General features: G+C 53.7%; 1 protein-coding gene and 1 pseudogene across 6 annotated transcripts in view; one reads left to right on the top strand and one right to left on the bottom strand.

Moving 5' to 3' along the window:
• Window positions 1–23,678, top strand: part of AGAP1 (ArfGAP with GTPase domain, ankyrin repeat and PH domain 1) — a 560,398-nt gene that overhangs the window by 129,770 nt on the left and 406,950 nt on the right. The window lies entirely within an intron of this gene.
• Window positions 14,337–14,844, bottom strand: LOC116756578 (annotated as a pseudogene).

Below are 23,678 nucleotides of genomic sequence, written 5' to 3'. Positions count from 1 at the left end.
TTACCTGAGGGCACCTGAGTAACCTGAATATTTCAGAGCAGACAGAGGCCTGTGAACTCTATCGAGGTTTTCAGTTGGGGAATCACTTGTAGTGGCCTACGAGAGGAGTTCTGATGTTAACATGGTAGAATTTGGGCGAGGGAAAGATTGGGAGTTTGGGATTAGCAGATGCAAACTATTGTATATAGAATAGATTAAAAACAAGGGCCTACTGTATAGCACAGGGAACTATGTTCAATATCCTGTGATAAACCATAATGGAAAAGAGTATTAACAAGGAATGTGTATATATGTATAACTGAATCACTTTACTGTACAGCAGAAATTAACACAACACTGTAAATCAACTCTACTTCAATAAAGTTTTTTTAAAAATGGTAGAATTTGAGGTCTGGAATGAACTTCGGTGAAAGTTTTAGTCTCATAATCACTTTATGGTCCAGGCTCATGGCTGACCAGTTCATGGGGGCCCAGGTGGGACCTGGTGGTTCCCCCTCCTTGTCTGCATCACGGACCACACAGCCACCGCTTCCCCATCAGTCTGGGTTAGAGCAGATGGTTGCCATTCAGAAAAATTAAATCCTTTAGTTAATGCAGCCTCCCCACCCCCAAACACAACCATACACGAAGGTCAAGAGTCCTGGGGTGACTGAGATTAGCACAAGTGCCTTCTTCTCTTGAACCTCACCCTCCTTTATTCTTAGAAAGCCCTGCACGGTTGTGGGCCAGTGTTGAGAAGCTTTGGCCATGGGTGTGTCCATCCGGTGGGCACGGTGCCACTCCCATCTCTTCTTTCTGTCTTCCCGCAACTGCTTGGTTGCCCCCAGCCTCCTGTCCCTCTGCTTCCTGTGCCCCCCAGGGCAGTGAGCTTTGGTTTCTTTTTTGACCTTCAGCCCTTAGGTTAAGGGTGGGTCATGAAATTGTGACGACGCAGTGGCCCTGCATCTGGGCCTCTGATGGGCCACGGACGGGCCAGCTCCATCCCACTTCATATGGAGAACCGTGTAATGAGAACCCATGAGGAGTCTGCAGGCAACAATTTCAAACTTGTCTCAGTTAAAGTGCCCGAAGTCGGAGGTTCCAGGAGGTCAGCAGCAAGGGTACTTCGCCTGAGTGGTTCTCTCCCTGGAGAGAGGGTTTCCATGTCCATGGTGAATCCAGCCACAGCCTGAAAAACGGTTCCTCCTCTTCAAGGTGATGCCATCTTGTAGTTGCTGTTGCCATAAAGTTAAAGCCATACGAAGACAGGAGCAGAGGCCACCGCAGAACCGCAGCTGTGGGGCTCGGTTCCCAGGATGTGAGAAGCAGGGCACCCCTCCCGCGCCCCACGCTAGAGCCATAGTGGGGAAGGATGGGTTGGTCCCGGCAGCTCCCTGCAGGACACCCTCCGCCCCTCCTACTGTTTCTCCATCTCCTAAATCAGGAGCAAGCGTTTTGGAATCAGGCTGAACTGGGTTCAGATTTCTGCGCCTTCCCTTCCTGCACACTGCTTGCTGTGTGACTGAGTGATTCCCCTCCAAGTCTCTAGCCCTTTATTTAGAAAAAGGAGAGGGATAATGGTATCCACCTCCAGAGGTTGATGGGGGCAGTGATCAGATCTAAAATGCGCATGCCCAGGTGCCCGTGGTGCTTTGAGCACCTGCGCATTAACTTTCATCACTGTGGTCACCCTGCTGATGCTGTCAGTACAGTGGCTCCTCGGATTGCATCTTTGAGGACTCAGAACGGTGTGACTTCGTGAGGGTCCCGAAGGAGGGTGGTTAGCCATTTCCAGAAAGCTTATTTAAAAACCGTTGACATGTACTGGAATTTAGTTGTGTTGCTGTGTAGGGATGGGCAGGGGGCTCCCTGGAGGAGGCGGGCCCCAGGAGGGAGGTGGGTGTGGTCACTGGGCACAGAGGACTTTGTGGGGCGGAGGGGAAGGGCAGTTTCCTCTAAAGTAGGGAGTGAGGCTGCAGGAGACGTTTATTTTCCTATTACAGAATAAGTCCTAGAGACATTTTGGGTGCAGTTCTGCCTCTACTTCCAGGAGATTTTTAATTTTTCCATTATTCCATCATTGACTTTGTCATGCTTTAAAAGCCTTTCACTACTTGTTATATGTCTTTTAAAAATGTGTTACTTTAATGATCCTTCAATGCCGTACCATTCTTTCAGAATTCAGGGGAAATAAGAAAGGGTGGGGAAGTAGAACATCCGGCGTTTTACTCAATCAGTCGTTTTAAGACGTTTGCTGAAGTGTTTATCTAAAATGGGCTGTTACATCAGAAATGTCAGAAAGGACATCAGCCCTCTGTGTCCTGGAGCAGCGCTTTGCACATTTGAATAGAGATGCTTAAGAAGCAATCTTCTTGAGACAGATTCCCGGGCCCCACCCCCAGAGATTCTGATTTAGAAGGTCTGGGGTGAGGCCTGAGAGTCTGCATTTCTAACACTCGTTCCACATTCTCTGTCGACGCTGCTGGTCCGGGTACCACACGCCAAGCAGGGAGCGTTGGATTTTAAAGGGCGCGATGGAGTATGCAGTGTATCAGGTGTCACTAACTTAAGGGTCTGGGCTGCGCCTGGGTGTCATGAGGTTGATGGAGATGAAATCAGTTAGAAGCACTTCAGCTCTTCATTTAGATCAGGAGCTGGCTTCTCTTATCATTTACGCTGGAGTGCCTTTTACATCAAAGTAGTGGCTTTTTAATTTCTAGCTCGAGTTAATATATGGAGTTGCCGAGGCAACAGAATTCAGTAAATCAAACTCGATGACCATGTTGGTGGACAATCAGAAAAATGTGTTTGTTTTTTTGTTTTGTTTTGTTTTGTTTTTGCGGTATGTGGCCCTCTCACTGCTGTGGCCTCTCCCGTCGCGGAGCACAGGCTCCGGACGCGCAGGCCCAGCGGCCATGGCTCACGGGCCCAGCCGCTCCGCGGCATGCGGGATCTTCCCGGGCCGGGGCACGAACCCGCGTCCCCTGCATCGGCAGGCGGGCTCTCAACCACCGCGCCACCAGGGAAGCCCAGAAAAATGTGTTTTTGATTGGAGAGTGAGCTTTGGATGGAAAAGATGAAAGTAAGCATTGATCAGACCTAGGAGGAGTGAAGAGAGCGTGAGGGAGCGCCTTGCTGCTCTGGGGGCTGGGTGGGTTTGTGGGTTTATTCTTTCACTCCCCTCCCCCACTCCCTCCATCCGTTATTGTTAGTTAGTTGTTCTCCATGGCAGTTCTAGGCACTGGGGACACAGCAGAGGAGAAAGGACATAAAACTGGACACTTGTGCTATGGCTTGCATAAGTTCTGAGGTCCGGGGGATTCTTGTAAATGAGATTACCCTCCCCCTCCCACTCTGCTGTTCTGAAGAACACCTGGCAAATAGGGCACAGAAAATTCAATGTGAAAAAAGTACCCGTTTTCAGAGTAGAAAACAAAAATGTGGTTTCTGCAAATTACAGACCTGTGAGTTTAGCTTCAACTGCGGCTAAAAGTCTAGAGAGACTTATCAAGGAACGTTTTGTGGGAAGAGCTAGCATGCTTCTCAGAAGAACCCCAGCCTCTGTGACTGTTGGCAGCCTTAATTGAGACCAGCCGATATAGAGACAAGATGGGCTGCCACTCTGTGGGCAGTGCCAACCGGGAGGGAGATCTGGTACCATCGAGAAAACTATGCTCTGATGTCTGCATAGCAGTATCCTTGAAAATCTTTTTTGATGTACTCTGATCTCCATTTTGACACGTTACGGAAAACATACTTGCACTAAATGTTACAGACAAGTGGCTGTTCCTGATGTTTAAAGAGCTCATACAAATGAACGTGAAGATTCCCGTAGGTAAATGAACGAAACCCAGTTGATCTGAGATGCCATTGTTTGAGCAAACAAGCGAAGATTAAAACCAGTGGTGACAGTGACACAGAGGTATCCATTCCTGTGGCCGTGCTGTGGGGATGGGCTGGACGGTGGCCCAAAGAAGCCTGTCTGTCGGGTGGGTAGAGAGAGGGCAACACTGAGGCCCCCAAATAATGACGGGGCAGTCGAAATAATTTACCCTTTCTAGAAAGCAGTTTGGAAATGTGAATGGATAAATGGTTTGTACACTTTGACCCAGGAATTACGCTTCTAGGAATCTAAGCTAAAGAAATTAAAGAGATTTTCACAACAATTGATGGAGTAATATGTATTTCTACCCTGTCATGTTCCAAAAAGGATATAAAGTAGCCTACAGCGATGGAAGGGGTAAGGCAAGTACCATCGATGAAAATGTCTTCTCTTGATGCAAATTAGCCTTACATTACACAAAGTGTCTTCTAGTAGGAAATGCTTAGGGTTTGGGGCACCTTTCTGGTTTTTGAGCTCAGTTTTGTAATGGTTGTTTAACCGAGGGAGAAATACAGGATGACGCCAACCGTGGATCATACCAGAAGGGTCGGCCTGTGTTCATTTGAAGACACACATGGACTGGGCAGGAGACCAGCTGACAGCCTTTCTGAAGGCGTAGGGAGGGTTGCTGCAAGTGTGTCCCTCTGGAGCAGGCGACCCGACCCCGGGTGGCTGGGCCTGGCTTCCAGGTTTATCAGGGGACCCCACCGAGGCCACCTGGTCACGCTCCAGCCTCTGAGGTTCTGCCCACCCACCTGCTAGGTTCCTACGTCTTGAGACTCTTCTCCTACCCTCTCCCTGTTGGTTCACTCACCCTTGAGGAACTGCCCTAAGCAAATTCCCTGGTCACATGTCTGTGGGGTGACGACATTGATTACACCTTAAGGGGACAGCTGGAGGAGGGCCGTGCATGTGAACACAGGAGATTTCAAAACTTTGTTACACAGACGTTGCTGAAACCTTGGGGAAGAGGGCTCAGCGCTGGAGATAAACAAAAGTGTGAAAGATAGCAATACCTGTGCTTCCAGTGATCAGCAAGGGTGGGAAGGCAGCACAGCAGGGAAGGAAAAGGGCCTGGCTTTGTAGTCTGCTGACCTCGCCAGGAATCCCTTAACTGTCATCCCTCCTTAGCTGTCTGGCCTGGGGCAAGTCCTTGACCTCCCAAAGCCTGTTTCCTCCTCTTGAAGGGAGGAAGTGGTACCCAGCCATGGTGGGGGGGTAGGGTGGGGGGGTGGCCTCTTGCTTTGCTACGTACAGAATAGTGGCGTAGGTTCACTGCTCTCTTCTGCCTGATTTGTCCCAACTTTGTTTATTATCGGCTGGATTAAGTAGCAAAGGGGAAACATTCAGGATTTAAAGGTGGTCGGCTTGAGGAGAGAGATGTAAAGATGGGTTTTAAAGTCATTGTCTCGCTGAGAGCATAAACAAAATTATTGAAAGCCAGCCTCAGCCCAAGTTTAAACATTAAAAATAGCCTTTCTTATGAAAAGCAATACAGGTCAAGTTTAGAAAATACAGATAAAGAACCAGAAGAAACATCTTAGCGGTACTGAGAGGAGATTATAATCAGTGTCCTCCAGCTGCTTATTTCAGTCTGGCCTGCGAGGAGGTGATAAAAGGCAGCGGAGGGATTTTATTCATAACTGTATCTCATGTAACGCGGGCGCTGTTTTTCCTGGCCTCTTTGTAGCCGGGGGAATGGTTGTCAGCAACCTCCATTCATTCTTCTTTGCCCAATAATGTGTTCATTGCGGTGGTATTTCCTGGACAGCTGGGGCTGCTTAACTATGTAACAACAATAGCAAGATGAAGGAAACAGACTTTCCAGTTGAATACTTTGATATATGACAGATTGGAAAAGGGCATAATATTCTACATCACGGATGCTGCTGACAGAGAACATCTAGTGGGCGCGGCATCGCTGTCCGGAGGTAGAGACCAGAGCAAAGCGTGGTTCACCCAGTCCAAGGTCATCCACAGACGTCCGCGTATGGGTTTAGTGGAGATGAAGTGATCCCAGGACAGTGACACATTTCAAGTGACAGGAACTAGATATTGGCGGTCAGTGGCCCCCCTTGGCCAGTCCTAAAGTTGACGTGCTCCAGTCCTAACCCGCAGGACTTTTTAGACTGTCTCTTCTCGTCCCACGTGACAGCGCTTGACGATAATTTCATCCGAAAAGGCTCCATCATGGGTCTCTGCTTTATCTTCATGAAGGCAGATAGTCTCAAGAAAATGAGAATAAGAATATCCAACGTATTCTATCAGATTCTCTGAGTTGCTTCTCCTGGCTCTATCTGGACCAAATTTAAACATTATAAGGAGTAAGCAGTGCAGTTTTCAGTCTTTATGTTGTGTCTTTGTCACTATGATTTGCATTCATATAGGAGACCCAGCAAACATGGAAAGAAAATGACTTTCTGATTGAATCATATATTTTCAAACAAAGCTCTTTCACGAATGAAGAATATTAATTACTGTACCCAGAGTGAGCCGCAGGTTGTTTTTGTTTGTTTGTTTGTTTCCTGAGTTGCGTGATAACAGAAACATTTGTGCATTCCACCCAAGGTCAGCATAGATTTAAAGGCAGACAGACATACATAGGCTTGGAAAATTAATTCATGCTGGAATTGAGGACATGGAATTAATTAGGCGTCCAGAAGCCTCCCAGGCTCACCTCACTTTCCTTTTGATCGTCATCCCTGTATTTCACCAGTGTTACACTCCCTGCCCTCGACCTCCAGAGTGAAAGCGGATGGAGAGAGCAGACCCCGCTGAGTGCTTTTATCTGACCAACTAATAACAGGGTGTTTGTTTCTCAAGCCAGGCTGTGTGTGAGCCGCACCCTGAGTGGAGCAGTTACCTTGGAGAGAAGCGGGTGGCTCCCCTGTTGCTCTGTGGGTCGCCTTGGAGCAGAATCCCTTACTTTGTGGGAAGTAATCTAACTTAACCATATATATATATATTTTTCCAGAAAGTATGATTTATTCATGTTTAAATTTGTTCAGTGGAGATTTCCAGCCTCCTTTTTATCCCCCCAGTGAGACTCTGTCCTGCGTGCTGTGGGTGAACCTCTGTTGGATCAGAGGGGGCAGTGCAGAGGAAGGCAAGGCGGTTGGGGCTTTGAGCCTTCCAGTAAGTAACTAGCAGGGCTGCACAGGCTCAATCAGACAAGGGAAGAAAGCGTCTTGTCTGGGAAGGCCGTCCACTGCATGTCCCCTTCCCTGTGAGGACACAGGAGTCGTCCTTTACCGCCAGACCACAGCCCATTCCCACTGGCCTGGGGGGTAGGTCATGCCTGCTGCTGGCTGATGGGGATACCAGGCGGGAGAGAATATTGCTTTCATTTATCCTGGTGCCTTACTACCACTGCGGAGGCTCGGGTTTGAACGTGACACACCTCTTTGGCCGGACAGTCCTCATGCACTTGTTCTTAGGGCTACTTTAAAAAAAGAAAACTGACTTTTAAGCCTAAAAAATGCCTAGTGAACAACGCAGTCTGAACATAAGAGCTACAAAGGAAGAGGAGAAGCATTGCATTCCGCTGTGTGCCAGGGGTCTTTAGTTGAAACTGCTGACCATACACGTGGGTTTTGGTTTAATATTTGAGCAAGACACGCCTGGTTTTCAATGAATCCAGCAACGTCCATGACAAGGTAGAAATGAGAGTCAAGACTGATCCCAGCCCACACGTGTGCTGTGAATTTTCCTAGTTTCCCCGAGAGGATGGCAGTGAGCCTGGCGGGGGGTGAGACTCGGCTTCCTCCGGATAAAGCTGAGTTTCTCTCTGTCCTGAGTTTCACCAGCTAGTGACTCTTACTCCCGTTGGGGCCTGGGGAGCTTGGCAGCACCTTGTTGATGTCGGGCTTGCTTTGAGTTTTTACTGCAAAAAATGCCTTTTGTAAATCCAAATGGGACTGTTAGATATTGAATGCACCCCTTCCTGTACGAATTTTTGTTGTTATTGGTTAAACCATGATGCCATCTGGAAGATGCCATGAGCTGTGAAGCCCTACCCCCCAGTACCTCAGACTATGACTGTGTTTGGAGACAGGGCCTTAAAGAGGTTATTAAGTTAAAATAAGGGCACTAAGATGGACCCTAATCTAATAAGACTGGTGTCCTATATTACAAGAGGAGATTAGGACACAGGCACAGAGGGAAGCCGATGTGGAGACACAGGGGGAAAACACCACCTAACAAGCCATGGAGGGGGAACTCACCCCTGCCGACACCTCGACTTTAGACCTTGAACCTCCAGAGCTGCGGGAAAACACGATTTCTGCGGTTTAAACCCCTGAGTCTGTGATACTTTGTGACAGCAGCCCAAGCAGACAAGTGCGGTGATGTTTTAAACGCCATTATGCACGTTAAGCTGTTGGTCTTGGTCAGCAAGGTCATTAAAACCTTGGTAGCCAATTGATCATTTATGGACATTTTCCTTTACCCTTTTTAATCCTTTCGGAAATCATTTCTGCTTCTCTGTGCACACCGTTTTCTGTTAGCAAAATAAATCTCTTCTGTTACTAGAAATGACGAGATTTTGCTTTAGAAATAACGCTGCTAGTATAACCCTTGGAGGAGCTGAGTTGACAAAACCGCGAAAAGTCTGGATCCCCTGGGGGATGGGCAGTTTTCCTGATGCCCACGCCGTGGTCCTGATCTAATTGTATGCGGAGTATGTCTGATGCTAAGCATTTATGGCTTCATAAGTGAGTACTTCCTCTTTAGGGAAGGGAGGACTGCAATTGACAGACTTGCTTGCTGCCTTCCAGGGTCGAGGTCAGGGGCCGGGACCAGGGGTGATGACAGGGCCCTGGGGGCACACAGGGTGGGGGGCAGGTTTCGGGGGGCCGGAGGGGGCTCTCCTGGAGGGGGCGGGCTCAGCAGGTGGACTGGGCAGTGGGTTGGTGATTTGGGGCCATTAGGTTTTCCTGGGAGGGTTGCCCTGGAATCTTGGCTGGAGGCTGAAGCCCTCTCAAAGCCTGTACGGGGAAGGGGAGGGAGCCTAGGGCTTTGCTCAGCCCTGAGGGAAGGATTTGGGGATAATCTTGACCCCTGGACTCGTACCTTGTCCCTAGATGTTCAAGTGAAATGGGAGCCTGTTTTACCCCAGGCTGCCTTGAACTCTGTTTCCCATCGCACGGAGCCAGGTGAGGGCGTGTGTGTGTGTGTGTGTGTGTGTGTGTGTGTGTGTGTTGTGTGTGTGTCTGTGTGTGTGTGTGTGTGTGTCTGTGTGTGTGTGTCTGTGTGTGTGTGTGTCACTTCCTCTGCCTACCTGCTTCTGAAGTCTGTTACCTCTTTACCCAGCACCACCTGCAACAGCAAAATGAAGTTCCCTGACTCTCTTCCACAAAGCACTCTCACCCTGTCTCCCCACCCTGACTTCCAGTCCAGCCTTCCTCTGTGGGCTCGGCCTCACCCCTTGGGTGCAGTCGGTGCTTTGGGGAGGGTGTCGGGCAGGCACACCGGGCGTGAGATCCAGGGCACCTTTTCAACCCCTCTGTGAGTTACTTTCCAAGTCTGTAAAATTAGGGATAATAGCAGTGCCCGCCTTATCAGGGCATTGGGGGAATAAAATGGATGAACTGTGTCAAAGCGTCTGTGAAGGGCCTCTGGCTGAGCCTGGCCATGGCCTGCCCTCCTCCAGCCTTGGCCTTGGCCATGGCCACTTCGGCAAGAGGAGCCCAGGGCTGCTGTGGCTGAGCCTGCGGGCCCCCTGAGGGGAGGCCTGGGCTGCAGGAGGTTGGGGAGCGGGCCCCTTGGGGGTCTGGGTGGAAGTGCTAGAAGGGCTGGCTTGGGGGTGGGCCTGCCTGCCTGCCCTGCTGGTGGCCTGGTGTCTTCGAAGCCTCAAAGGTTAAGCCTCTGGGAGGATGGAGCCACACACGGTAGGCTTTGGAACTGGGAATCTTCGATCGATGTAAAATACCTTTTCACATCTTGTCTGGAAGGGAGTGGGTAAACTGAAAGCGTGTTGCATGGGTGGCTTACAAAGAATGGCCACACCGCGGCCCTTCATTCTTGGTCACGAGTGAGACCCGCCCCTGGCCTGGCCGCAGGAAGTGGGCCAGGCCCCTGCACGACAGCCTGGGGGAGGTGGCGTGAGCAGGCTGCAGGCCCAGGTTCATCCCTTCGCTTGATGACAGCCTGTGAACACTGCAAGTTCCAGGGGAGTGGTGTGTGCCGGTGGTTTTTGTGGATGGCCGTCTCAAGTATTGAATTTCCTTGGGTGTGAACTTGTAATTCCATAGCGCAGTCTTCCTGGGAAAAAGGCCTTTTGCGTGAACATTCTGCCGCCTAGGTCACCGTTTTTTGCGCCCAGAGATTTCCAGTGACAGCTGCCGCCTCTCTGGAGATTCTCCGACGGCTTGAGTGCAGCGATGTAGTATTTGCAGAGTGGCCATCCCTGTGGGTCCTCCACAGCTCCTGACGGCTTCCCTGAATGTGCCATCTGAAAAGTGAGGAAAACCATTATTATTTTTTTCTTTTTTCGGTACGTGGCCTCTCACTGCTGCGGCCCTCTCCCGTTGCGGAGCACAGGCTCCGGACGCGCAGGCTCAGGGGCCCAGCCGCTCCGCGGCACGTGGGATCTTCCCGGACCGGGGCACGAACCCGTGTCCCCTGTATCGGCAGGCGGATTCTCAACCACTGAGCCACCAGGGAAGTCCGAAAACCATAATTTTGAGAACTTCTGAAGTGCCGGGTGCTCAGAGCCTTTGGATCCTTGCATTAACTCTGGGGGAGGTCCCATTAGTGGCCTCCCTTTAAAGAGTTCTAAGTTATTTCAGGTGTTGTGTTTCTTCGAGGGTGTTCTAAGCACCTGACTCAATAGCCTGCATTTCCTTCTATCTCAGGAAACGCCCAGTGCTGGGCGGGGAGCCCCTGTCTGCGGAATCCCCGCTGACCACCCCCATCCCACGTTGGCTGGGGACCCCTGGGCGAATCCCCTCCCGCCTCCTTTTGCATAGTAGGTGTGGCCCAGGCCCGAGGGATGGGTGGGGAAGGAGACGCCCTACCAGGGGATCCCTCCAAGGAAGGCCTTCTCCAGGCTCCAGACTGTCTGCCCTCTGACCAGCACTCCCCTCCCTAAAATGCAGCTTCTGCTGGGGGGGCGGGGACTCCCCGCAGGCAGTCAGGCTCTGGGAACTCGCCACCCCTCCCATCACATTTGCCTGTTTTCCACCAAGGGAGGGGCACCTTTGCTCGGGGGGGGGGGGGGGGGGGGCGGGGGGGGCAGCCACCCAAGATCAGCTGCAACTGAGGCTTTCTGTGGCCAGGGGAAGAAATGAATCACCGTGTTCACCGTGTCTTTCCCTAACCGCTGGAGACTTTGTAGATAAACTCTGAGGGGGTTGGGTGGCCCTGCGGTGTAGCTGTATAAACTGGGTCATCCCAGAGTGGGGCGGGGCCAGCAACTCAGCTGACCTCTGCTGTTATCTGTAACTCGACGGACCAAGGCACTGCTGCTCCCCTCTGGGACTCAGCTTGGATCAGCCACCTGGGTTGATCAAGTGAACCATCAGGCAGCGTTTCTTAAGCAGAACGCTGATAAGGGCTGGGGTTTAGCGGCGAAGTTGGTGGCCCCATGTCAAGAACCCTGATCTTCTGGGGGAGGTGGTTACGTAAATGGCGAACGTCAGGTCAGAGCAGGGTGATCGATACCCAGAAGGGGTGTGCACAGGTGTGTGTGGCGGGGAAGCCACACACAGACACCTGAGCCCGGGCCCCAGTGATGAGAGGAGGTAGCTGACCCTGCAGCCCCAGCAGGAGGCAGTGGTGAGACTGGCTGGGGGGGGGGGGTGAGTCTGGACTAGGAAGCAGTTTGTTGGGTTACAGGGAAGACTCTGGGGATGCAGACGACACACGCTTGCTCTAGGCACCGGGGCCGGTGCTTCACAGACATCATCACATTTGGCCGTCACATCTGCCCTGTGGTTTCATCACATTTGGTCGTCACATCTGCCCTGTGATTATATCACCTTACTGCATAAGTGAGACTGGGTGCAGATACTCTAGGTCACTTTCCCGAAGTCACACGGGGTTTGCATCATTCTGGCCTTGGAGTCCGGCACCCCGGTGGCTGTATACTGCAGGGGCGAGTGGGGGCTGTCTGGGGCCTGGGGCACCAGTGCAGGAGTGGGCATTTTCCTCTGCAGGTGACACGAGTTTCTGGGGGTCTGAGCGGAATTGTGCCCTAAAAGTCTGATCACAGCAGAAAGGATGGTTGCCCGAGAGTGGGCTAAGCAGGGGCGTGGGGCAGCCAGGACCGCCTGCTCTGGGAATCCGGGGGAGGATGAAGAGGATGGGGAAATGGAGGGAGGAAGGAGAGTTGGGAGGACGTTGGCAGAGGCCAAGGGCACGCAGATGGAGGAGAGGCTCTTGTTCCTGTTCCTTATTAAATGGGAGATAATTGAGCATTTTCATGGGCTGGCCTGGCCGAAGGAGAGGACACGATTGTGATGGATGGTACAGGGTCCGTTTGCCAACTCTGAGCGGGAGACGTGGGTGTGGTTGTGAGGCTCGAGAGTGAGGCCGCTCTGAACGCTGGCCCGAAGTCTTCGTAAGAGGGCCTGGTGCCCTGGCGTTCTCGGGGAAGGCGGTCGGCCCGGAAAGTTGGAATGGGGAGGGTGGGTGGGAGCCCAGGGCTGCAGGATGCTGGCACCTAGCCCTTCCTGCTGTGCGAGCATCTGCAGTGGGCCCGGTGCCTCCACGCTTAAGCTTGCACGAGAGCCTCCTGGAGATGCAGAGGGTCGGGTGGGCGCGCCACGCGCTGCCGGGCCGTGGACACCTTGTGAGCAGCGTCGGTCCAGTGGGGTGGAGTTTGGATGGACGCACCTTTGTGGGGAGCGCAGGAGCAGGGGTCTCCGAGGCACCAGGGGCTGGGAGGGTCGTGGCTGGTGTAGACAATGAGATGTCTCGGCCTTTGCCGGATACAGAAGGATCTGAAGGATTGGGAAGGAGAGGATCCATTAAAATAACCGCTTTGGTGCAGTTCTGGAAGGAGAGGCTGGCCGGCATGGAGGGCTGTGGGCAGAGGAACAGCTGTTGGAGACGAGGATGGTAGGACAGCGCTAGCTCTGGGTGTGGCCGTGGGAGGAGCCTCTGGAAGCCAGTGAAGGACAAGGCCACTGGGGCTGAGGAGGCAGGTGTGTGTGACCTGGTTCTCCCGGCCGCCCCCCTTGGGGTGGAGTGGCTGTGACAGAGTGACAGGAGAAGAGGGACCCAGGGATGGCACCTGAACCCCAGCTCCGCACATCACTTGTTGCGGAGCCAACTAGTCATGTCTTAGGTGGTTATATGACTTTGTAGTTGAGAGGCGTTTCAGGCTGCCCTAGATCCACCCACAGTGGCGCCCAGAGCTGGCAGGTTAGGCGTCATGCGCCTCCTTTTCCAAATTTGGAAAGTCTTGTGCTGGTTCGTTGCCAGGCAGATCACAGAAGTGTTAGCAGCACTCCTGGGGGAACAGCGATGACGCTGGAGGGGGAGAGTCAGTAAAGATTTTGAGTCCTGTGGGTTGTTTGGCCGTGGCTGCTTTATTTTTCATTCCCCCCTCGGTCCATCCTTTTTCATGCCTGGGGTTGGTGGTGATTTTTGAAAGGAGGCAAGCGTAGGACACCACCATAACTAGGTGAAGAAGCTCAGAGCTGCCCTAGTTGTCTGGGCTAGAGACCCAGCCTTGCCTTCCCGCTGCACCCCCCTGTCCTCCCACCTTCCTGCTCCAGGAACCCCTCACCCCTCGCCCCTGCTCCTTGTGCACTGGCTGCTGATGACCAGTGTTGTGGCAAGCAGATGAGGAGAAGACGTAGATGTTCTATTCCATCTTATTGCGTCAGGACTCATCCCGGCGACCCACTTGTCTTCTGTCCCCAGAGCTCTAATGCAAATTGTAACTACCAAGGGGCTGGCTGCTGCAATCAGCCGCCGTGGAGCGTTTATCCTCCGAGCCTGGGGACCACGGAGCTGGTGACAGTTGGCTAACGAAGGCAGGAGGCTGGTCACATGTCTCCCGCTGCGGATTTGGGGCAGAGGGGGGATTTGGGCTTCGAACAGGCATCTTCACATGCTGTTTTCAGCCCTTAGAGAAAAATATATCAAACCTTCAAGTCCCCGGGGCACAGATGAAAGATTTCCAGATATCTCTGCAGTCAGACCCCACCCAGGATGCAGTAGTGATACCTCGTGTTCAAACAGGCTCTTCTTGATGGTGAGCTTTGTTAACAGTGCAGATAATAATTCCCACGGCATTATTTGTGTACTCGATTGTTAGTTCCACAGAAGTTCTGGATTTTATGAATCTTTGGGGTTGTGGATCTAAAGACCAGCCTGGAAAACGTCCGGCTGTCGTCACACACACTTAGGTGGCTGCTCTTCGACAGCTCCTGGTATTTTGTTTTTACTCCACAGGCTGTTAGGAGGGTCCGTATCAGACTCTTCCTGTGTTTTTGTTTTGTTTTTTGTTTTTTTTACGGTCCAGGTCTTTTATTTTCTTTACACCCATCATGCCATGAATTCATAGGGAATGGGCTCCAACAGTTCAGGCTCCTTTCCGTTGGTTCTCATGAAGTGTGCTTCTCTGGGTGGAGCAGGCTGGCGCTTCAGCTGAACCCAAGTCCCTTTCTCTCTGGCTTCCTTCTTTTTCTCGTCATTTTCCTTCACCCGTTTCAGGAGCTGTCTCGGCTCTTAGGGTGTTTAATATGCTCGATAGGCACATGAATTCTCTTGGCAAGAATCTTGCCCTTAACCTGTTTGTTTGCAGTGATGCCAACAGCATGCTGGGTAACACTGTAGACTCTCCCAGTTTTGCCACGGTAACATTTGTGGGGCATTCCTTTTTGAGCAGTGCCCATTCCCATGATATCTACATTCTCACCTTTCTTGTAGATTCGCACGTATGTGGCCAAAGGAACAACTCCATGTTTTCTAAAAGGCCTAGAGAACATGTAGCCGGTGCCCCTCCTTTTTCACTTTGGGTTGGTCATTTTGGCGAATCACTGGAAGATGGCGGTTCCGACGGCAGTTCCGGCCGAAGGGCTCTTCCCTGGGTTTTGATTGTCGACGATCGCGCAGATTTTATTGTGAGGGGAATCCCTTCTGGTGGATCCTGCAGAGGAAAATGTTACCAGATCAGCCCAGCCCCTCGGCCCCTCATGCACTCGAAGGCTGGGAGGATTAGGTAATCTGTAGGAGTTCCTTGGGTTTTCTCCACACAAATTCCAGAGCCTCTTTGCAGCTGTTCAGGGGACAGGTGCAGAGTTGTGTGTTGCCCTTGATTAAATCCTTCTGGCTCATCAGCTGAACCGCCGCAGAGAGCTGGAGGCCGGAAAAGGGGAGCATCCTTGCGGGAGCCCCAGCTGCAGTGCAGCGTCTGGCATCGCAAGGGTGACCGTAGGTGGGAGCTGCTCTGGTTGTCACTTCATGGGGTGTTGGCATTTGTTTCCATAAAGTGACAGGGAGGAGGCTTGGCTTCCATTCTGTCAGCATCTTAAGTCACTTTTGCCTGACACTTAGCAAGGAAGCCCAGGAAGATGTTTCTGACACGTTCCTGTATTGGGGAGTGAGAATCTGTTCGTAACTGACAGGGAGCATCCTTTTGAAATCAGGACTGCTCCTCCCTGGGCTGCTGAAGTGGCTCTGAGGTTTCCTAGGGGCTCCTGTTCCAGCTGTGTGGATGGCCCTCTCCTCTGCTCTTCTCCTTTGGCCTCGGGCAGGCGGCTTCCCGTGGAGTCAGCTGCTGTGTCTGTGAAATGGGTCAAATTAAAATCTCTTCCAGCTGTAGCTTGCTGTAATTTAAACAGCGGTTCCCGTTTGCAAAGGATGGAGTGATAGCACCCTGAGCTAAGGCAGGAGCGGACCGTGTGACAAAGTACCTCCAGCCCTCGGTCTGTGGCCCGTCAGGCCTGCGCACAAGTCCCTGCAGGGGCTCGTGGAGGGAGCTGAGATCCCACGTGCCCTCAGGTGCTCTGTCCACACCTGGGCAGTGCTGGAAGGCAGGCCTGGGTCCAAGCCTCCAAGCATCTTGCTTCGGACATTTTCTGATTAAAAATAATACAACATTGCTTTGGGTTTTAAATAATTAAGGTAGGGCAGAACTTCAGTTTTTTCCTTTCCAGCGTTTTAATCACATCCATGATACTTATTCATTTTAACTAATTGTAACTGATGACGTGTCTGTCGCAGAGTGAGGACCAGTCGTGGCCTCCTCTGTAACTCCTGCTGTTCTTCGGATCTGGGGACGGACTACAGGAAATCATCGCTTCTCTTTTTTTAGAGAGAGTGTCTGGAGCTTTCCATTACTACAACCAGAGGCAGGCAGGACTGGCTGAATTATTAAAATGGTAAAATGAAAAGCTGAGAAGACGGGAATCCCTAGTTCCCTTTTCACGTGGGTGTGTCTCACCAGTGCCTTTGGACCTGCCCGAGGCATTTTGCCTTCAGGAGACATTTGCCAGTATCTGCCGGCCGGTGGGGGGGGGGGGGGGGGGGGGGGGAGGGGTGCTCCTAGCATCTAGTGGGCAGAGGCCAGCGATGCTGCTAACTGAACACCCTACGATGCCCAGAAGGCCCAGAGCGCTGCGGTGGACACACCCTGCTCTGGATGAAGGCCATATACCGCTTTCCTTTCGGAAACCTTTTTTCTTGAGTGTCTCAGGTAGAAATAATAATCTCCTGCCTTCCTCTTCCCCACCTTCTTCTTACCACATGTAACACTTTCCTCTGGTTGGTGGTTATTTGTGACACTTGTCAACCCCCGCTGTCAGAGGTCCACCGACTGTCAGGGTGTTTGTTCCTGATTCACCTTCGACATGAAATCGTCTGCAAGTCAAGTGTGAGCGCCCACGCTGCTGCCCCGCGCAGGTGTGGTGCCGACCGCCGGCATCTGGTAGCGATCACCTGTCACCTGGAATCCGCAGGAGGGCCCCCCAGAGAAACCTTTGCTGGCAGGATACTGAGCTGGACCTGAGCTACCGCTGAGGGTGGGTGCGTGGGTCTCCGGCCCCTCCTCTGCCCCGGCCCACCTGTAGGGGCACCCAGCTGTCTGGCTTCCACGGGGACAAAACTGCCCGATTCTCAGATCTGAGGATGCCTTCGGACGGGCAGTGGATTGAGAAAACCCTTTCTTCTAAGGTCACACCAAGTTCAGTTGTGATCAGTAGCTGCTGACCCGGTTTCCTCCTCTCACGCCTGGAGTGTGGCTGCCTCGCCTGTTGAGGCCGCACCTTGGGGCTTCCTGTTAAAACTGAAGCGTGCGGAGCACAGGCGCTGCCTTGTGATGTCTGTGCTTCCGTACACATCCCGCGGTCCCGTCGTTCGGCTGGCAGTGACCGCATTGCTGTCGGTCCTTGAGGAAGAGTGCCGCTAAGACGTAGGTGCTCAGAGGCGCCCTGTGGTCTTTCTTCTGCTGAATGCCCTCGCCCCAGGGACTGAGCACGTACCTTGTCCTTCTGTGACTCAAGGGCCTCTCACTTGAGTTCCACTTGAACCCGCCTGCAGTTTATAAAGTGAGGGACAATGGGGCCCCTACTGAGTTCCGCCCAGGCAGGGTGATTGCAGAAGCTGAGCATCACAGCAGATCTTAGATCAGAAACCCTTCCTCCTGCAAGGGTCTGACTCGAGTCTTCTGCCAAAAGGCAAAACGTGAAATTGTTAGGAAAACATACATGTCTTTCTTTGCTTCCTATTTGTATCTGTCAGTCAACCTGATGCCAGAAAAGAGGCTGTCCCGTGTCCCGTGACAGGGGGCGGGATCCTTCCATGGCTCCTGGGGCGGGCGTGCAGAGGCCGGGGCTCGGCCAGCGGGTGGCAGGTTTCTGCTGCCCACAGATGTGGTTCTGCCAGGACGCTGTAAATGTGATGACTGGCTGGCGCGCTCTGCTGCTTGGAAAGTCAGCTTGCGGAGCAGATGGCTCTGCTGACTACCAGGGGTTTCCTTTAAACAAGGCTGATCAGCTCTAGGAAAGCTTGCAAAGTAGTATTTTCATGCAGAATGTTTAATTTACGGGCAGCTAGAAGTGGCCCGGGACAGGGAAGTCGTGGGAGGGTGGCCAAAGGATCTCATAAACTTGAGGCTGGGGGAGGGAAGCCAGCTGCCGAGGTGATGAGTGGGGGCGTAGGTAGGGCCGGCCCCCTCTCCTGGACCCCCCATGTGGTCCTTCCCTTTCTGACATTGGCATCTCTGCAGTGCCAAGGCTTTGCCTGCTTGCCTGCCGGCTGTGCGGTTTTGATGTGGCAGTGAGATCGACTACAGTCTTCCGTTCTTTTTTTTTTTAAAGCCAAAATGGTGATACAGATATACTCCATGGCATGGAAAAATTCAAGAGGTAATGGTCTAGGGCTGCTTTCCAAAGCAACAGGAAGATAAAGCAGTCCTACCCACCTGAACACATATAGTATGATTAGTTTTATTTTTCAAAGGCAGGTCTGGCTGTGAGAAAGGATTTCTATTTTGGAGGGGCAGGTTCTGGCCGAGCCTCTCTCTGTCTTCTTTGCATCGGAAGAGCCCATGTATCCAGGGCGGTAGGGAGAGGCCATTCTCCCAGGTTTTTCAGTGCAGACGATCAGGCCTCACACGGAATCGTTACGATTGGTATGGAAAATGGGTGCTACTTGTGAGGCAGAAAGCACTGGAAGATAGTGAACAACACCGGCTGTAGCAGAAAGAGGTCTCCTCGTTCAGTGTCATCTAAGATTCCAAGTTATCTAAGGTGGATAGAGTGGAATCTTCTACCCTGCAGCCTGCATCTTCGGGCGGCAAAGTGCAAAACCCGGGCTGGATTCCAGACAGCCGCGGAGTGATTGGACGGACCCTAACAGTTCAGTATTTGAGTTCTGAAGAAATGCTGTTTTGGGCTTCCCTGGTGGCACAGTGGTTGAGAGTCCGCCTGCCGATGCAGGGGACACAGGTTCGTGCCCCGGTCCGGGAAGATCCCACATGCCTCAGAGCGGCTGGGCCCGTGAGCCATGGCTGCTGAACCTGTGCTGTGCTCCGCGACGGGAGAGGCCACAACAGTGAGAGGCCCGTGTACCGCAAAAAAAAAAAAAAAAAAAAAAAAGAAATGCTGTTTCTCCCCCTTGGGCTCTGTGAATGCCCACGATAACAAGATGTATTTTATATCTTATGGGGCAGCTGATTTCATATTAAAATTCATCTCAATGTTTGGAAGTTGCCATGGTCTTAAATACTAGTGAGAATAAGTTAGGGCCTTGGATTCTGGTCCTAACAGAGATCCTGGCCTCTCTGCATTGCTGAATTTCAGTTTCTCTGCTTATAGACCTGGTGGACCTTTAAGTCTCGACAGCTGTAAAATTGGAGGCTTTTACTATCTCTTTGGGTGCCTGTCCATCAGACCATGCTGGGCCCTGCCCTGTACCACCCTTTCATCCTCCTGTCTTTGTGTGTTACGTCACTTGGCCTTGAGAACTGCAGCGTCTTTCACAGGTTTGTCACTTCTCGGAGGACAGAGAGACTCTGCCTTCTCACTGCGGAGTGCCACAGTAGATGCTCAATATATATATTTGATGAATAAATGAACAAAAGGAAAAATGAATAAGTGAAAACTTGCTGAGATGTTGAGATATCATTTGTGTTCAATTAGTGTCAAATGCAGTAATAGTCACACATTTGTTTCTCTCTCTGATGTCCACAAAGCAGACCGCTGACAAAACAAATGACGTTGAAGCATGGAAATGGGCACAGGCAGTGTGACCCCAGGTTTGGCTCTCAGCCATGAGCTGTGTAGCCTTGGGGAAAGCACACACCCTCTCTGAGCCTTCACACTCCCCTAACCTGTGGGTTCTAAGAGACCTCATTCTGATAGATGATGATTACTGCCTGGCTCTAGCTCTAGAAGTTAGTGATCTGCGTGTCTTATCAAAGGGGCCTTTTATTGAAACTCAAAAGGTAAGACTGATCTGTCCTGGGGTCCCCATCTTTGCAGTGAAGACATGTGAGAGACACATTCCTGGATCCTTTAGTGCCAAGAGCAGGTGTATGGAGCTTGTGAGCCTGTGACAGTGGCAATTTTGTGTCCAGGTAGAGCCACTGAGGGTGGTCAAATGTGTTCTAAAGTACTTAAAAAAAAATAATCCGTATTTTTTAGAGTAGTTTTTGGTTCATAGCAATATTGAAAAGAAGGTACAGAGAATTCCCACATCCTCCCCCCCGCCCCACCCCCCAGTACATGCAGAGCGTCCTGGACCATCAGCATACCCCGCCAGAGTGGTACATTTGTTACAACGGATGAACCTACACTGACACGCCATCCTCACCCGAAGTCCATCGTTTGCATCAGGGTTCACTTTTAGTGCTGCACATTCTATAGGTTTGGACAAATGTGTAATGACACGTATCCATCATTATGATATCATACAGGGTATTTTCACTGCCCTAAAAATCCTCTATGCCACAAAGTATCATTTTAAAAGTAAACTCAACCACCTTTTGGTTTATTTCATCAAATCCCAATATTTCATTTCACTCTGAGGTAAAATCCAGATCTCCGAGGTTATAACCTCCTTTGTAAGAGACCTCACGATTCATCCTCGTATCCTTTCCAGTGCCACAAACACAATAGTCGCCCCATGATTACTTGTTAAGAGATTAAAGAAGGGAAATCAGCACTTGCGGAACAGCTGTCTAATCCCAGAGTCACACCTGGCCTGGCCTCGAGCACTTTTCTTAGAAACAGCCTCTCAGTCTTTGGCATTTCCAGGCCTAGAGAAGGCTGTGTAAAAGCATCCGGTTTGATGAGTGGACGTTGTCTTTACCACATTTTCCTTCTGAAGCTTTTAAACAGAGAGATCTATGTTCAGGACATCATGGAGAGCTAATGCGTCGATCAAGTACGTGTGAACATAGCGCTGCATCAGATAATATGAAGAACCGGTATCTACAGGGCCAAGATGTAGCTGGTGGGAAAATGATGGGAGAAAAATCAACACTAAATAGTAGTGGTAAAGGGCCTTCCCTGGTGGTCCAGCGGCCAAGACTCTGCGCTCCCAATGCAGGGGGCCCAGCTTCAATCCCTGGTTGGGGAACTAGATCCCACATGCCGCATCTAAAAGATCCTGCGTGCTGCAACTAAGACCCAGTACAGCCAAAATAAATAAGTAAGTATTTAAAAACAACCTGTTGATTAAAAAAAATACTAATGGTAAATATTTAGCACTTAACACAGAATGCCTGCACATAGTCTCAGCTAATTCAGTCCTCACAAGAACGCTCAGCTTTTAGGTACTGGGTTTTTGTTTCTGTATTTCTTTTCCATCCCCACTTGACAGGTGTAAAAACTGAGCCCTCTAGGAAGGAAATGGACAAGCAGGGCTGGGACAGGCAGCCTTCTTTCTTCTGCTCTCAGCCACTGTATTCTCTGGCCTGTTATCCAAGACAGCAAATGCCTGCCTGTCAGGAGTTTTTCCCCACCCGTTGGAAAAATACTCCAAAATATTATTCTAGGAGTGAAACTGCGCGGTCCTTCACTTGGAGGGCCCTGGTGTGAACCGCACCCCCATCGCCGGATGCTGCCTTCCTGGGCCCTTCTTTGTTCTCTCCTTCCTGGGGGTGCACTTGCTCCTCTGTAGTTAGGGCAACAAGTACCTAAGATACCTTGCTTTTGAAAACCTTCTGAGTCGCTCCTTCAAAGCTCCTTGATTAGGAGAGGTTCTTCCTATAAACCCTCAGCAGGTGAGAGATGCTCCATATTCTGTTTGCTTTTGCAAGCCAAGCCCCAGAGTGTCGGTTCAGGCGGGCGCAAGCCCCCCCGCCCCCGCTCCTGCCCTCCGCCACCCCGCTAATCCCCCCGGAGGCTCCGGTCCGCGCGGCGGCGGCTATCCATCCCGGCGCTTAGGCCTGGCCGCCGAGCCGCGCGCCCGCCGCCGCGCTCCCGGGACTCGGCAGCCGGGCTGGGCGCGCGGCCCGCGGTCCCTGCCCGTCTGCCCCTGCCCGCCCCGCCCCGCTCCGGCGCGCATTTCCATTTTAAACCGCCGCCCGCCAGACCCTCGCCCGCGGCCGGCGCAGCTGCCCGCGCGTCCCGAACCCACGGAGTGGCGGAGGCTGCGGAGCCGCCGAACTGTGCAGAAAAGGCCCGAGGATGAGAGCGGGCCCCGCGCCGTAGACAATGAAGCCGCGGGCGCCGCCGCCCGCCCCGGGTCTTGCGCGCCGCGACCGCACCTGCCGGCGAGACAGTCCCCACGCCTGACCGCCCGCCCGGCCCCGCCGGCCCATGGCTCGGCGCCCCGGGCCCGGACCCCCGCACTCGGGCCGCGCGGCGCACGGGCCGGCGGGCGCCAGGGGCGCCGTTCCCGCAGCCTGAGCGCGGCCCTCGCGGCGAGCCGGGGGCGTGGACCCTGTCCGGGCGCGCCCGCCCGCCCTCCCCGCCGCCGCGCGCGGCGACCGCCCCGACCGTGCGGCCCGGCCCGCGGCGCGCTGGATGCGGCGGAGCCCCGGCGGGCGGCGCAGCGGCCGCGGTCCCGGGAGACATGTACCTGCTGGACGACAGCGGCGAACCCGCGTCTCCGCCCGCGGACGCGATGCCGCGCGGGACGCCCCCCAAGAAGACCGTCTACCGCATCTCCGTGACCATGGTCAGGAAGGAGCATCTAGGCGCGCCGGGCCCCGGCGGCCCCGACCCGCGCCCGGCCCGGAGGCCCCGGCCCGCGCGCTCCCCGGACGCGCCCGGGCGGCTAGTGGAGGAGGCGGAGGAGGTGGCGTGCGCTGAGGGACCCCGAGGGCCGCCGGCCTCGCGCCTGGGACTTCCGCACCTTCCGCACCCGCAGCACTGGGCAGCTGGAGCTCGGGCGGCTCCGGCCGTGCGCACGCGGCCCGGAGCCCGCGGCCCCTGGCCGGCAGCCCCCGGCAGTGGAGGAGGGGATCGGCTCGCCCGCTCCCGGCAGTCCCGACGTGGAGGGGGCTCGAGGCCGCACCCTTGCGGCGCAGCCTCAGCTTCAGGCACTGGAGCGGGCCCGAGGCGCCGCGGGGCCGGGCCCTGGGCCGCGGGAGGCGCCACAGCAGCTCCGGGAGCCTGGCCTGGGCTCCGGGCGGCGAGGCCGTGGCCGACCCCGGGGCCGCCTGGAGCCCGCGGCCTCCGGGCAGCCCGCCTCGGAGAAGCGCAACACCCTGGACGTGGGCGAGGTGCTCAGCAAGAACGACGGGTTCTCGGACCTGGAGCGCTGGGAGCGCAGCAAGAGCAAGAACCGCACGCTGGACAACAGCGACCTGCAGCGGCTGGAGCGCGCGCGGGCGGCGGCCGCGGGCTCCGGCGCGGCGTTGGAGCACAGGCTGCTGCGCTTCTTCAGTGGTATCTTCACGCGCAGGGACGGCGCGACCGGCGGCGGTCCCTCCCCGCGGAGCGGCGCCTCGCGGCCGCGCGGCTACTTCAGCAGCCTGCGGCGGGCCCCGGCCGACGCGCACTCGTCCAGCGCCGAGAGCATCGACGGGTCCCCGCGCAGAGGTGGGCAGCGCGGCCGGGCAGGGGAGGGCAGTGGTGGGAACCGGCCGGGGGCCCCGCAGCGGCCTGCCTGGCAGAACACGCCGGGACTTGGGAACGGCTAAAGGACCTGCCCTCCCAGGTCAGCAGCCGGCGAGTGGCCGTGCTGGAAGAGAACTCCGGTACTGCGGTTTCCCCCAGTCATACCGCCGCTCTGGAAGTTCTTGACTGCCCCTGCTCCCAGCTGCGTGTGCTGGTGCCTTTCAGGGTCTGTCACTTTAGCCACTGTGAGCCCGTCTAGGGAGACATCACTTTGCCAAGCGGTGCCTTTCTCCCGCAGATGCTGGCGCAGCCAGTTCTCCGTAGGCGGGCCCGTGAGCTCGTGCTGCACCGTG

This window comes from Phocoena sinus, chromosome 7, assembly GCF_008692025.1.
Source record: "Phocoena sinus isolate mPhoSin1 chromosome 7, mPhoSin1.pri, whole genome shotgun sequence".
NCBI lineage: Eukaryota > Metazoa > Chordata > Mammalia > Artiodactyla > Phocoenidae > Phocoena > Phocoena sinus.
This window is presented reverse-complemented; position numbering and strand designations above follow the sequence as displayed.